The sequence below is a fragment of the Phyllostomus discolor genome, chromosome 4 (genome assembly GCF_004126475.2).
Source record: "Phyllostomus discolor isolate MPI-MPIP mPhyDis1 chromosome 4, mPhyDis1.pri.v3, whole genome shotgun sequence".
Lineage (NCBI taxonomy): Eukaryota > Metazoa > Chordata > Mammalia > Chiroptera > Phyllostomidae > Phyllostomus > Phyllostomus discolor.
Genome location: NC_040906.2, coordinates 209369131 through 209382958, shown reverse-complemented (window position 1 = coordinate 209382958; position 13828 = coordinate 209369131).

The window sequence follows — 13828 nt, the reverse complement described above, 5'->3', positions numbered from 1 at the left end:
ACTTTCTGCCCTGGCTGGTGTGGCTCAGTGGATGGAGCACTGGCAGCAAACCAAAGGGTCACCAGTTTGATTCCCAGTCAGGGCACATGCCTGGGTTCCAGGCCAGGTCCCCAGTAGGGGGCGCTCGAGAGGCAACTACACATTGATGTTTCTCCCTTCCTTCCCCTTTCTCAAAATAAAGTCTAAAAAGAAATTTGTTTATGTTGGAAGAATAAACACATTTGTCATCTCGCGCCACTCCTAGGTGGTACGTTGCAGGCTCTAGGATGAGATTAATGGAGTGAGAGGTGAGGCTGCCCCCCTGACCCCACTGAACACGCTCCACCTTCAGTGTCTCCCAGGCTTTGGCCCCTGGGGACTCGCGCAGGACAGGTCCCTTTGCTGCTTTCGTGTTTTCGAGGTCGTGGTGGTTCCACTTCAGATTCAGTTGGGTTTGCTTCGCTCTAACGTGAAAGCCAGGGCTTTCTCTTTCTGTCTACATGCAAACGTCCTATGTCCTTCCCGCACAGTATCTTATGGGGGCGAATGCCGGGGACTGACTGTTCTCCTGTGGGCCGTGGTGAGACTCACCGAGCTCACGCACCGGCATCCCTCATTCCAACTGTTTGTGCGTCGGAGCACTCCAGGGCTTCTGTACGGTGGTTTCCCAACATGCTACCACTGCTCAGCGGGTAGAGCTGGGCCATAAAGGGTGGTGTGTCTGGCCAGGGACCTGGTGGCACTCGTCCTGACCGCCTGGGGTGGAAAGAGGGAGTTGGACCTGGAAGGTGGCTCCAGGAAAAGCTTTTGAGAGGAGTATTGACGACAAGAGGAATGTTTGATCATGCACGGCTTATCAACACATGTTGGCGAACACACTGGGAAGCTGGTGCGAACAGGCTCTGTGGCCTGGTCTGCACCTTCCTGTCCTTAATGAGCCAAAGTCAGGTCCTGTTCCTTCTCCCAGCTTCTCGCCAACATCGCTCCAGCTGCAGCCAAAATCCGGACGTGCAGAGAGGATCGAGAAGGGCCACGAGGACAGGAGGTTAATCCTGCACGTGGGCTGGCTTGAACGTGGAAGTAAATACTCTGCTCAGATGTTTTTATCAGAAGGGTTTCAGCAGGCTTGTTGGCTGCCTCGTGGAGACGACTGGATCTTGTCCCTGCCGTGTTCCCTGACGCAGTCACATGAGCCGGTTAACTGGAGGTGACCCTGCAGAAATATGGTGAAGGGGGCCAGTGTTTTCGAGCACATTTGCTATTTGCATTTTCAGTGGAGTAAAGGGTTTTTTTTTTTTAAACATATACTGTTCTTGTGAGACTTTGTTCCTTTAAAAGAAGGTTTAAATATATCTTTAAATGTCCTTCGAGGTTTATTGTTGGAAGGGAGCTTCATGAACTGGAATCCAGAAGTGCTTCATTAGCTGGATATTTTTACTAGGAGGAGTCGGAGTTTCAGAAGTCACTTCGAGTTGCGCATTTCAAAAGTCCGAGACACGTACACGTTTGTCACCCTCAGGACACTTGGTTCGTGTGTGAGCGTGCAACAGAGGAAAACTTGACGTCTCTGCAGGCCTCGGGGCGACGAGGAAGAAGGCCTGACCCATGGCGGGCGTCCCTCCCTGCGGCCACACCTGCCTCTGGCCGCTTTATTGGGGTGCCCCACGTTGTGAAAGCCCTTTGGAAGTTTCTGGGCTTGTTGATGCTGAACAGGTGACGAGCAGGCGTGTGGCGTTGGGGTGTGGGCCGTGCAGGCGGAGCCCCTGTCCACACCTGCCGTAGCCCCACCTTTGCAGAGGCAGCGGCGGCACCATTGCTCAGGGGCCCGGGGGAATGAGGACTCACGCTGAGGCTGGACAGCTCACTGCTGTCCTTGGAGTCAGGGACAGAAACGAATCCCACGCTGTTTGAATGTCCTCCTCACTTTGGCCTTGGGCTGGCGGGCACGCCGGCAGATTCCGTGGCATGGCTGGGCTGCCGTGAGGCCTGAGCCCTGTGGCTCTCTGCCGTTTCCGAGGACACACAGTTTCCAAAGGACACTGGATGTCTGGCTGGAGGCACACTGAACACGTGTGTTGTCTGCAGCCTCTCTCCGGATCCTGCCCCCCGCGCCCAGGGCTTCAGGGCTTCACCGCGGCCAGCCAGCTCCGTTCTACAGGACACTCAGGTGTGACGGGCACGCGACATCTCATGAAAGGGGAGAGGGAACAAGGCTAGAGGCCATTGAGAGTGAAGTGAGTGTCACAGAAATATCCCCCGGGGTGAAAGGCAGCCCCACGCCGGGTGGGGGCTTCTGCGCATGGAGGTAGCCCCCGCTCAGCCGGCCGGTGGGCTGTGAGCACTGGCATTGGCTGCCTGGTGGTCTGAGATTGCCGCTCAGAGTGCGGGAGGCGAGGGTCCAGGACAAGGACCCCTCCTTCCCACTGGCCGAGGCAGGGCGGGGGCATTCTGTCATTTGGCTCAGACCTGCTTTGCCCTAGACCTTTTTGAGGCTTACAAGATCAAAAGTGATGTTGATCGTCTGCCTCTCATGTGACTTGTCCATCCAAGGTCAGTGACAAAATCAAGTGCTGATTCCAGAGTCCAGTGTTCCCTCCAAACTTCAGGGGAACGGTTATTTCCTCTTACTGAAAACACCATTCTCCATGGTGGCTCAAACAGGACATCCACCTGGTACCACGCTGTCCCCCTCAGTGACACTGGTGGGACAGGAGTGCCAAGACTTCCTGGGCTGGCTGCACAAACTGAGGCCCACAGCCCCACGTTCAGGGAACTGGTGGAGGTTTCACACTAAACTAGACGTCTTACATGTTAATTCAAAGAAACAAAAAAACCAATTCCCAACTCGCAGAGATTCTGAACCCCCTGCTGCCTTTCTCTGCTTCCTTTGTGGGGGTCCCCCAAGCCGGGTGTGCACTGGACTGGCTCTGACAACCATTTCTCACGGGGTGGTATCACGCAGGCATCTCAGAAACACCCACTAGGCTGTCACCCTCCTTGTTGGAGGGAACTGGGCATAACCGTTTGCAGGAGACATTCAGGTGGGAGATGGGGTCCCGGCAGGTACACATCGGGGGAGGCTCTGTGTGCTGGGCCCGCCTCACTCCACGGGCCCGCACCCGCTTATCGGACATGGCAGAGCTCATGCTCGGATCCCAGGGTCCTCGGTCACTGTCCCACAGGTCATTAATGCCATTAGATGTGGCAATTTGAGCAGCACCGTTCCCTGAAATCTTACTATGCCTGGTGGCTTGCTTCATGTAAGTTACTTTATACAACCTCAAATGATGTCTGTTAGGTGGGGTGGTTCACATGTATTGATTTACTCAGCCACACCTGGTGGTCAGTGTGGCTCTGCCCGGACCGCACAGCTGGTCCTGGGTTGGGCCGAGTCCGTCTCCAGCCCACAGGTCTGAAGCTCTGCAGTGCCGCTCACTGCTTGTCAGTTGGGAAATAAAGAACTGGAGAGGGAAGTTGTTCAGACTTTCCCTGCTTATCTGGCATGAAAAATGTATCCTGAGCATAAACAGCATAAACCTTGCTGAGCAAAACAAGTGACGGCATTGTGGGAATTTAAACCTTTGATGTAAACTCGTGTCTAGATACTGGGTTCGTGACAATGGGTAAAGCTGATGAGTCATTCCATGATGTTTGGATTAGGCATCAAATTTGGGGTCGCGTAGGAAGTTGCAAAATTAATAAACTTAGATGAAAAAATCAAATCATAATTTTTTATAGCTTCTCGATTGAGGGGGAGCCAGGAAGGTTTTACAGGCCCAAGAACCGGGGTCAGGGTCAGGCGTGGAAGGGGGGCTGCGGCGGGCTCTGGGGCGCCCCAGGAGGCAGCGCACTGGTTCTCAGAGAGACTCCGACTCGAAGCCGCTAAGATGGAAGTCTCTGGTGCTTGTTTACAGATACAGTTTCCTGAGTAGGTTTTCCAAAAGCTTGGCGTTGATGCTGGTACACATCACCACATCCACTTGAGTGACACACTGGAGCAAAAGTCCCCTCTTCTCTCTTTGGGGACTCCAGGGACCCAAGCCCAGCCGCCCTCCCAGAATTGGTCCCAGGCCTGCCCCTGTTGGCCCCGGTCCATGGCAGGCAGTGTCATCCCCCGAAATGTAGGATCATTGTCCTCCCCACCTTTGCCACCCTCTTTCCCATGGGGTGGGGGATGCAGAGAAGAGGGCTGTTCCGGCATTTTGGCAGATGAGAGAGAGAAGAATCAAAATCAGAAATGGAAGAGGAGATACTACAACTCATGCCACAGCAAGTAAAAACAGAGGACCATAGGGACCACTATGAACAGTTACACACCAGTGAAGTGGATAATTTAGGAGTGGAATAGTTCATTGCAACATACAACCCTCTCAGCAGGAATATAGAAGGCATAGGATTCCTGAACTGATGGATAATAAGATTGAATTAATCTAAACCTTCCAACGACAAAAGCCCTGGACTGTGCAACATCACAGGTGAATTTGAGCAAACATTTGGTGAATTGACACCCCTGCTCCGTAAACTGTCCCAGAACGGAAGAGGAAATACTCTCAATGCCGATGGCAGCATCACCCCAACACCCAACCAGGCGGAGGTGCCACAAATGAGAACAACTTGAAACTGAGGTCCCTCAACAAAATATTAGACTGAATTCTTGAGCATGGTGAAAGGATCATACACCCTGACCAAGTGGCATTTAACCTGGGACCCGAGCGTGGCTCAGCACGTGCAAATCCAGGTGATAAACCCATACACAGGATGAAGGATAAAGATCACATGAGTGTCCCATAAAGCAGGAAAAGCAGGTGATAAAATTCAATGGGTTTCCATGTCAAGGTTAGGTATAGAAGAACTTGACCTGAGCACAATGGGGGTACGTGGGAGAAGCCTACAGCGAACATTTTCACACTCCTCACACCTGTTTAACAATACTTTGAAGTCATAGCCAGAGCAAGTTGTCAAGAAAAAATATCACCTGAATCAGAAAGGAAGAAGTAAAATTACGTCTGCAGATGGCATGATCTTACATGTAGAAAGCCCTAAGAACTCTGCACACATAGAAAAAAAAACCTATTAGAACTAATCAGGTAAGTGTAATTTCAGGATACAAAATCAGCATATAAGAATCAGTTGTGTTTTGATACACTAAAGACATTATTTGAAAAAGGAAATTATGAATAAAGCCCCATTTATAATACAGAGGTGGGTGAAAGTGGATTTATAGTTGGGAGTATGTGAAAGAGTTTTTTTTGTAGTATTTATTAATTGCATTTTCTGTATGAACAACTGTAAATCTACTTTTGCTTAGCCCTATTGAATACAAAGATTAAAAATAAAATAAAAAATAGCCCTCACTGGTGTGGCTCAGTAGATTGAGTTCCCGCCTGCGAACCAAACGGTTGCCAGTTTGAGTCCCAGTCAGGGCACATGCCTGGACTGTGGGCCAGGTCCCCAGTAGAGGGTGCAAGAGAGGCAACCACGCATTGATGTTTCTCTCCCTCGCTTTCTCCTTCCCTTCTCAAAATAAAATCTTTAATAAAGTAATAAAAAATAAAATTGTTAAATAAAAATTCACCAGATTTTAAGATTTCTAGAGCTAGCCATAGATACCTGCTAGATATTAGAAGAAGTAAGAAATGTAAACACTGAAATTCCAGTTAAACTATTCCATTTTCGTAGGCTTGGTTTTAGTCTTGGACGCCCCAAAATCTTTTTTTAACCAAGTTTTCCTTAATCTTTAGATCGCCATCCTTACTTTGGAATGGACAGTTTCCGTGAAGAACATGAACATTACTACTAGGTTGTTAATACTGTGCTAGGTGCTTCATTATATAAATTAGTAAACCTTTAAAAGATAAATTAAGAATGTCTCATACAGGTTTTCTCACTGCTTTTCTGATTAAAAAATATTTGCATAAAAATTTTTGATCAGAGAAATTTTGTATTTTATTTTTCAGTAGCTTCAAAATCTAAAGATAAAAGGCATATGATGAGAAGCACATTTAGGAGCAAATGTGTAAATGACCAAAGCTTCCTTTTATGCCCCCTTCATCGATCAGCTCACGGCTGCTGCCTCCCGCACTTCCAGCCGAGAGTAGTGTTTACACAGGTGACACTGACCTGTGCCCATCAGAAGCTCCGCTCACCAGAGGGATCCTTTCCTTTCTCTTTTGTTTGTAAAATTGGCTCATGGAAGTTGCGATGGTTGGTTTTATGTCTCCACTGGACTGGGCTGCGGGGAGCTCAGGAACTGGGTGAAACGTCGCCCTGGGGGTGTCCGTGCAAGCTTTTTTGGGTTGGATGAACATTCATGTCTGTAGACCACCAAGTAGAATTGATGCCCATCCTAGTGAGGGTGGGCCTTGTCTAATCAGTTGAAGGTCTGAGCAGACTGCAAACACTGACCCTCCCCTGAATATCAGACAGCCTCCTTGCCTGACTGTTTGAACTTGGACATGGGCTTTCCTGCACCTTCCAGGCTCCCTATAGAACACGGACTGTTCTGGGATGTGGAGCTCCCGGCCTTTAGCCTGGACCTCAAACGTCAGGCCCCCTGGGTCTCCGGCTTGCTGACTGGGCCCTGTCGCCTCCGTCACAGTGGGAGCCAGTTCCTCACGACAGCTCTGTTAGGTATGTGAATGGGGCAGGGGTGTCTCCCTTGGGAGAGCTCTAATGCGTAAGGCTTGCCCAGTACTTTCGAGAGCAATCCACAGTTAGGGAAGACGAAGGCCCTGCCCCCGTCTTGTGAGGTCGTACAGCCTAGGGCGTCTTGCAAAACGTGACGTCACCCGTGACCTGCAATGGCACTGGAAGGAAAAGGTATTTCCACGCTCCCCGGTTGGTGGCTGCCCTTTGAGAAAGGCTAGGCCTGCTCCACGTACGGACACTATTCCCACCTTCGTGCCGGCAGGCCCGGGCACAGTCCGCCCCACAAGGACCTCCGCCTTCTGCCCTGAGCACTGAATTCTGCAAGAACCTTCTAGAGTTGGGGCTGCCCAAGCCGAGTCCTCGCTCCCTTGGTGGCCCACCACATCTGGGCCTGAGGTCTGCCCCACTGCACCCCCCAGAACCCCACTCACCCCTCTTGTGAGTGCAGCACCCCCAGAGTTTCTCTTGAACTTTATTTTCTCGTTAAGTCCAGGCCCTTCTGTGAACTGCGTCGCCTCCCAGGACCCCTGCACCCTGTCCAGCCCCCGCCCCCCCAGTGCAGGATGGGACAGCCCGCCTCTCCCCCAGCATGCGGTCCCTGTGGTCTGGCTGATTTGTCCACCTGTGACTCCTGCCCTAACTTCCCCAGCCTTGCGTCACGCTTGCTGAGATGACCCCCATGCCGTGTGCTTGCAGGAGGGCCGTGGGGGAGGGGCTCGGGCATCTGCGGCACCCCGGGCCACTGTCCACGTCAGCCTGTGCAGGCCCAGCCGCCTCTTCCTCGTGAAGGCTGATGGGGACCCGCAGCCTGGCCCCAACTGGAACTCCCCGTCCCCTGGAGACATCAGACGGGTGGAAAGCACACCCGTGGTCTCCGCACTCTCAGTGCTGCTGCCTCCCACAGCACCCGGCAGTGTGCAGACAGAGTGGGGGGCAGGCAGGGACCAACCATGGGGGCGCAGGGAGTGGGTGTACTCAGGACGGGAGGGGGGTCCCTGGGGGTCCCCAGCAGGACCGTCCCACACTGCCATCCCTGTAGTGACCTCTGGGCACCGTGGGGAGGGACAGGTAGCTTGTGGTGACTGGGTGCCCCACAGCGTGGGCCACACGCTTCCAGAGCGCTTGCCCCACACGGGTCCTGTGGCTCCCCCGCGTGCCAGTGAGAAGACACTCGAGTCCCCTGCCTTCCTGAGCAGGAGGACTTGGCTAGCTCCTGGGGTCTGAGCGGGACAGGAGCCCTGGGCCTGGAGGCTGCTGTCCCAGGGACTGCCCCACCGCAGCCCAGAGAGGGATGGAGTTGGTGGTCACCCTATGTAGGGTGGTGGACAGATGGTAAGCCTGTGATGGGGGTTGGAGGGGCTACCCCACAGTCTTGCAGGCCGGGGACCAGGGTTCTGGGGAGACAAGTTTTGGCTCCTGGGAAGTGGGACTGTGTTGGGCTTGCTAAGGGATTGGAGGTGCAGAGGGACAGGCCCTGGGGCAGGGCTCCATGATGCTGCGTGCGCTGGCCTGGGCCAGGCTCCAGGGTGGGGTTTGTGCCAATAATTAACCCATTTCACAGGAGAGAACGGGCACCAGGCCCAGAGGGGATGGGCAGCACCACAGCTCATCCCACCACGAGCACCCATCCCTTGTCTGGGTGGGCTGGCCCCACATCGCCCTCCCCACTCGGGACCCTGCGGGCTGGCGCCTCACCCTCCCTGGTCCCAGCTGCTAGCCTCCATGTGCGAGCTGAGTTCCCACCAAGCGTGGATGTCCCGTGACCTCACCCGCTGGCCTCTGTCCCCATGGGCTCTGTTCAGGAATGTCCCCCTCCTGCTGCCACCGGCCCCGACGCGCTGGCCCGGGAGTCACACGCTGTTGTTCCTCTGTTTTCAGTTATGACCGCATGCGTTCCCGAACCCCCCTCCCAGAGGAGGGGCCAGAACGCCCTTCTGCTTACTCACAGTCTCCGGGGAGGCGAAGAGGGAGCAGATGCCCCGAACCGGGAAGCCTCACCCCCCTGCAGCTCCCAGCTCTCCGCTCCAGTCCTCAGGTCCTGAAGCCCGACCAGCGTCCCCACGGCTCCTCCTGGCCCCCCACGCAGCACAGCGACCCCACCTCCAGCCTCAGAGGCGTTCCCAGTCCCCCTACCCCGTCTGCAGCGGGGCTGATGTGAGCGCCCAGCCTGGGTGCTGACCGCAGAGCCCCTCCCTGGGGGACCTTGTGGGCCGAGTCCCGCACCCTCTGCCGTGGTGTGGGCATCCTCCGCCCCACACCCAGTGGTCCCCCACATCGCACAGTTTCGAGCCAGACCAGGAACACTCTCGCTGCCCTGTGGGCCCAGCAACTTCTGGCCCCAAGGAGCAGGCACGCCAGCCGAACGGCACCTGCGGGGCCTGCAGGGTCACATGTCGGGGGTGTCACGAGGGCTTTGCACGTCCTCCCAACGCCTCGGCCTTGATGGCACTGTCCACCTGGGGCACTTGGGAGCCACCCTCCACGTCCTGCCTGCATCTGGCCCTCCCGTCACTCCACTCCCCTGGCCCCACCAGCCACTGCAGGCTCCTCCCACTCCTCCACCCCGGGCCTGCTGCTCCCTGCGCAGGGGTGAGGCTCGGCCGGCTCCTGCTCTGTCCTGGTCGTGGCCTGTCCTCTGCCTGGGCACTCCGAGTCTCCTCCTCCTCCCGCTCCACTCCCCACCCAGTGTGGGTGTTTGACTGCCAGGTTCTACAAAGGCTGCCTGGGGCCGGGGCCAGCAAGCTGACCTCTGGCTCTGACAGTGACCTGTCTGGGTGGCTGGGTCAGGCTGTCTGACAGGCTGCCGTCCACTCCCGTGTTAGCTGCCCCAGCTCGGCCACAGCTGTGGGTCTGCTCTCGTCCCCTCTGGGTGCTGATGGAGATGCTCACGGTCAGGCTGGCGGTGTCCCCACGCCATCCTTGCCAAGACAGTCTCTGTGTCTGTCCTGGCTGTGTCCTCGACATCAGTCTGTTCGCCTGCACAAGCTCGTCTCCACGACAGGCCAGAGGACAACATCTCTCACTAGGCAGGGGTCACGGCACTGCATTGACTGCTTGACAATGCGGTGCCTGGGAGGCCAGAAGTTTCCAGACTGGCCAGTCCATCCACATGAGCTCCCTGGGCTTCTGTGGAGGAGGCCGGCACTCGGGGTGCGTTGAAACCAGAAAGGCGTCTCGTCACTCAGGTGACCAGAACTCTGGGCCGGGGCTCTGGGTCCCCCGCCTCTTCTGGCTCCCAGGCGGCTGCAGCTTTGGCTGGCTGCTAGCTCCCTCCCACCTCGCAGGTTCCGGGGGGACGTGGCTGCACCTGCAGCACCGGCCTCTCTCGGCCCCACGGGGGTTGTTCCTCCCCCTTCCTCAGACACAGCTAGCCCTCCAGGCAGGCTGCCGTGTTCCTCCAGCCTCTGGGCTTTCAGGACTCCCTGGTCTGGCCCATCGTGCCTCCCACTTTGCTTTGTCCTCCCTGTCCCTTGGAACTTGGCCAGAACTCTCCCTTGTCTCTGGCCAGCCCCTCTGCACAGTGGGGAGGGTGGGGGTACCAGCCTCATCCCACCCAAGCGTCCTTGAGGCCCTCACCTATGGGCCTGGAGCCCACCCACCTCTGCGAGCAGCCTCTGTCTTCGAGGGCCCACCCCCATTTCCCCGGTGTCATCCCTGGGATGTCCCCTCTGCCCAGGGTGCTCGCCCTCCCACGTGGCACGACCTGCTGGTGCTCTCAGGTTCTGCCTCCACAAGAGGCCCTTTCCGGCTGTCCCCTCTGGGAGAGGCCGGGGCAGATCCACCCCCTGTGGGGCCTGGCAAGGCGTCCTGAGGCCAGGTGCGCCTCCCAGCGCAGGCTCCCTTCCTTCTGGCTCATTCCTGCTCCTCAGTGGAGGCGGTGCCCCTGTCGTCCTTGCCCGGGCCCTCTGTCTGTGGCTCTGCTCGGCGCGTGCGGGAAGAGGACAAGCAGGTGGAGACACGCACTCAAGTCCCTTCGCGGGCCCCTGAGAGAGGGGCCGACCTCTGGTCACAGGGACAACCGACCCATGAGCGAGTGAAGGTGCAGCGGCGAACCGGCAGTTGTTGGCTGCAAAGCCTTCAAGGGGAACGGGTTACACGGTCTTCCCTGGAACGTGAGGGAACGCCGCTTCAGTTGGAGTTCAGGTTTTTTCATTCAGATGAGGGTGTTACCACCAACTTGCTGACCGGAGGGGAGACACACCCCCTCTGAGTCTGAGTCTAGTGTCTTCTCTCTGTCATCGGGAATTGATACAATCTATGGATCCCGAGACAAAAAGGCTTCCAACACCATGAACAGGAAACGAGGACTCTCCTCCTTGGCAGGTGCGGCTAGGCCGGGTGTGGGGAACGCCAGGTCCCTTAGCGAGGCCACAGGGCCAGGTCCCAGGCTGGCTGAGAGTGAACTACACACACATGCTCTGACACATCCTTGACACGCAACCTGACCTGTGTGGGGCCGTGTGTGTCTGACCACCCCCGTACCCTTGGCACAGGAGCAGCCCGAGCGGCCAGCCTGTGCCCGCCCTCTGCCCCCTCCACCCCAGCTCTGCCCTGCGTGAGCCTGGGCGAGGGCAGGAGTCAGCTGCTGCCACTATCCCCTTCCCCAGCATTTGCTCTGCACCACTGCACGCCAGGCTGCCTGCTGGGCCCGTGGTGGAAGCTGATTCCCTGCCGGTGGCTCCTGCCCCTGGAAAGTGGGGGCCACGTGGCTGTGTCGGGGTCAGGACCCCCAGAGGAAGGGGCCAGACTGAGCAAAAGAAGGGTGTGGATGCAAGTAGGTGCTCCCAAACCCACTTCCCAGTCCTTCAGCAGCAGTAATGGGAACGGGTCTGCTTGCTTTGGGGTTAAATGCTTTTTGCACGTGACAAGTTAACTCGTCTGTGCAAAGCATCGCTGGCTGCAGCCTGGTTGTGTGCGTCCCTTGTCCCTTCGCGTCCCCCGGGCGGGCAGCCTGGTTTGGAAAGGCCAGCCTCGTTTCGGGCAGCGGGAGGCACAGTTTCAGTGCAGAGCTCGCATTCTTTCTTCGGCCGGTTTTATTTATAGCGTTTATTTCCTGAGAGGAGAAAAGCGATTTTCCTCTGTCTGGCTCCTCCTCTGTGGTCCTCCCGCGAGGAGGAGGGATTGTGTCATTCCTTCGAGGGAATGAATTGAGCGCTGGAGACAGGAGCAGAATATAAAGCCGTGGCCGCGGCCAGAGGCCAGTGAGCCTGCCTGCTGCCCACCCGCCCGCTCGCCTGCAGAGGGCCGCCCTCGCCCCCAGCCCAGCCCACCCCACCGCCGCCCCCCACTCCGTCCCAGTCCTGAGCAGCCCTCTGCAGCTTTCTCGCTGACTGGTAAGACTTTTTTAAAACTTCACCACATCATTTCATTGTAGTTTAATTTTTGGAGAAGTGTGTTCTGATTTCTAAGAAGAGAGAGGAAATCGTGAATGCAGCTTTATCATGGAGGGCCGTCCCACGCCGGTGACAGCTGCACAGGGCACTGTCCCCGCCGGGTGCCCCATGACTGCCACAGGCGGTGGGAATGCCGAGCCCTTCCCTGGCTCCTGCGACCCACTCACGACGGGTTGCTTCACAAACGTCCCTGCCGGGGCTGGGCGAGTGCTTATGCGTTCCGCTGCAGAAGTTTGCAGGTTAGTGTTTGTGATGCGAGGGGAGGGAGCCACGATGAAGGAGTTAGGAGGAAGTTCCTGAGAACTTGAGAAACTAATTAGAGAGATTGTAGAGACTCCAAGGGTAAACGTTACTGATGGCTGAAAATGAATAATAAATGATAGTACGTGGGTAAGAAGGAGCAAGTTCTCGGGAAGTCCCCGGAATGCAGCCTCCTAGGTGGCGAAATTAGCATATGGAAAGGCTGGGCTGCAGGCGCGGGCTGGGGTGATTAGCATATGGAAGGTGGAGGCAGGTACCCCTCCCTCGCGGCTGCCTCAGCCTGAGGGGCCCAGCTCTGACCCTGTCACTCGGTGGGGGGAGCCGTTATCTGTCCGAAAGTTGTTTTTGCTGTGGTGCCTGATACAAAAAGAATTTTAAAAGATCTCCAGACGTTCTCAGGACACTCGGTGGCAGAAGATCTTCGGGAGAATCTCCTTTGGCAAAACCTGCACTGTGAACAGAGTGTGGGGCCGTGGCACCCACGACGCCGGAGCCTGTGTGCCAGTCACCGTGGCGTGTGGCATTCATTAGGTCATGCGTGTGACGAGCCCTGCAGCCAGGCGACACGGGATGCAGTGAGGCTGTGCGGCCGATCGACCCCCTGAGATCAGAGGGGACCCTCCTGTTCACTTGGCCCGTGGCAGAGATGAGCCCTGGGCACCTCTGCTCTGGGAAGCACAGGGAGGGACGGTCCGGGCAGCGTTCACTCGCTCTGCTGAGGCCACGCTCCGGGAGCCGGGCACGGGAAACCGGACATCCGTGTTTGGGCGGAGGCCGTCGTTGCCAGGGTCAGCCTTGTCTGCTGTCCGCAGGGCAGAAGCCCACGCCGGGTGGGCACGTGAGAGTGCAGGGCGGGCCCAGGGCGTGGGGGCCACGCTGTGGAGCTCGTGGACAGAAACGTCTCCTCACGGCCCCTGGTCCTCGTGAGAACCCCGCTGACATCATCTGTCACTGACGCCCACGAGGAGTCCCGCTGGGAGCCTTCTGGGTGGGAGCCCCGCCGAGGCGCGTGACCGAGCCTGTGGGCTCACTGCGCTGGACGAGCCCTCGCCAGTGCTGACAGCTTCCTCTGGTCCTTGCTGCCCCCGGAGGTGGGCGTTTTCAGGGCCGAGGTTCCTGCCCCAGCTGGGGAAGCCCAGAGTGCACTGCAGTCTGAGGTCCGGGCTCGCCTGGGGCCGCAGCCGCTGGGGGTGTCGGCTGCCACAGCTCGTTCTCAGCCCCCCTCTGCAGCGAAGCAGGCATCTGGGCTCCTGGCCCTCTGGGGAGTTTCCGTGCAGGAGCCGGCTCTGCCACGCCAGCACACCCTTCGGGAGAGGCCGCTCCCTGGGCTTCTGCAGCGCCGAGCCCCCGACACGCTTTCGTGTCCCGAATGGGGGAGGAACTGGGCCTCGGTGCCTGCACCCGAGGGGCCCGGGGAGCCCGGGCCCTGGCAGGGAGGCCCCGCAGGGGTTAACGTGCAGCCGGCCGCCCGCCAGGCCTCCTGACTTCTGGTCCAGCCTCTGCTGAGCCAACTGAAAATCCCGAGAACGGAAAAACAGGCCTGCAGG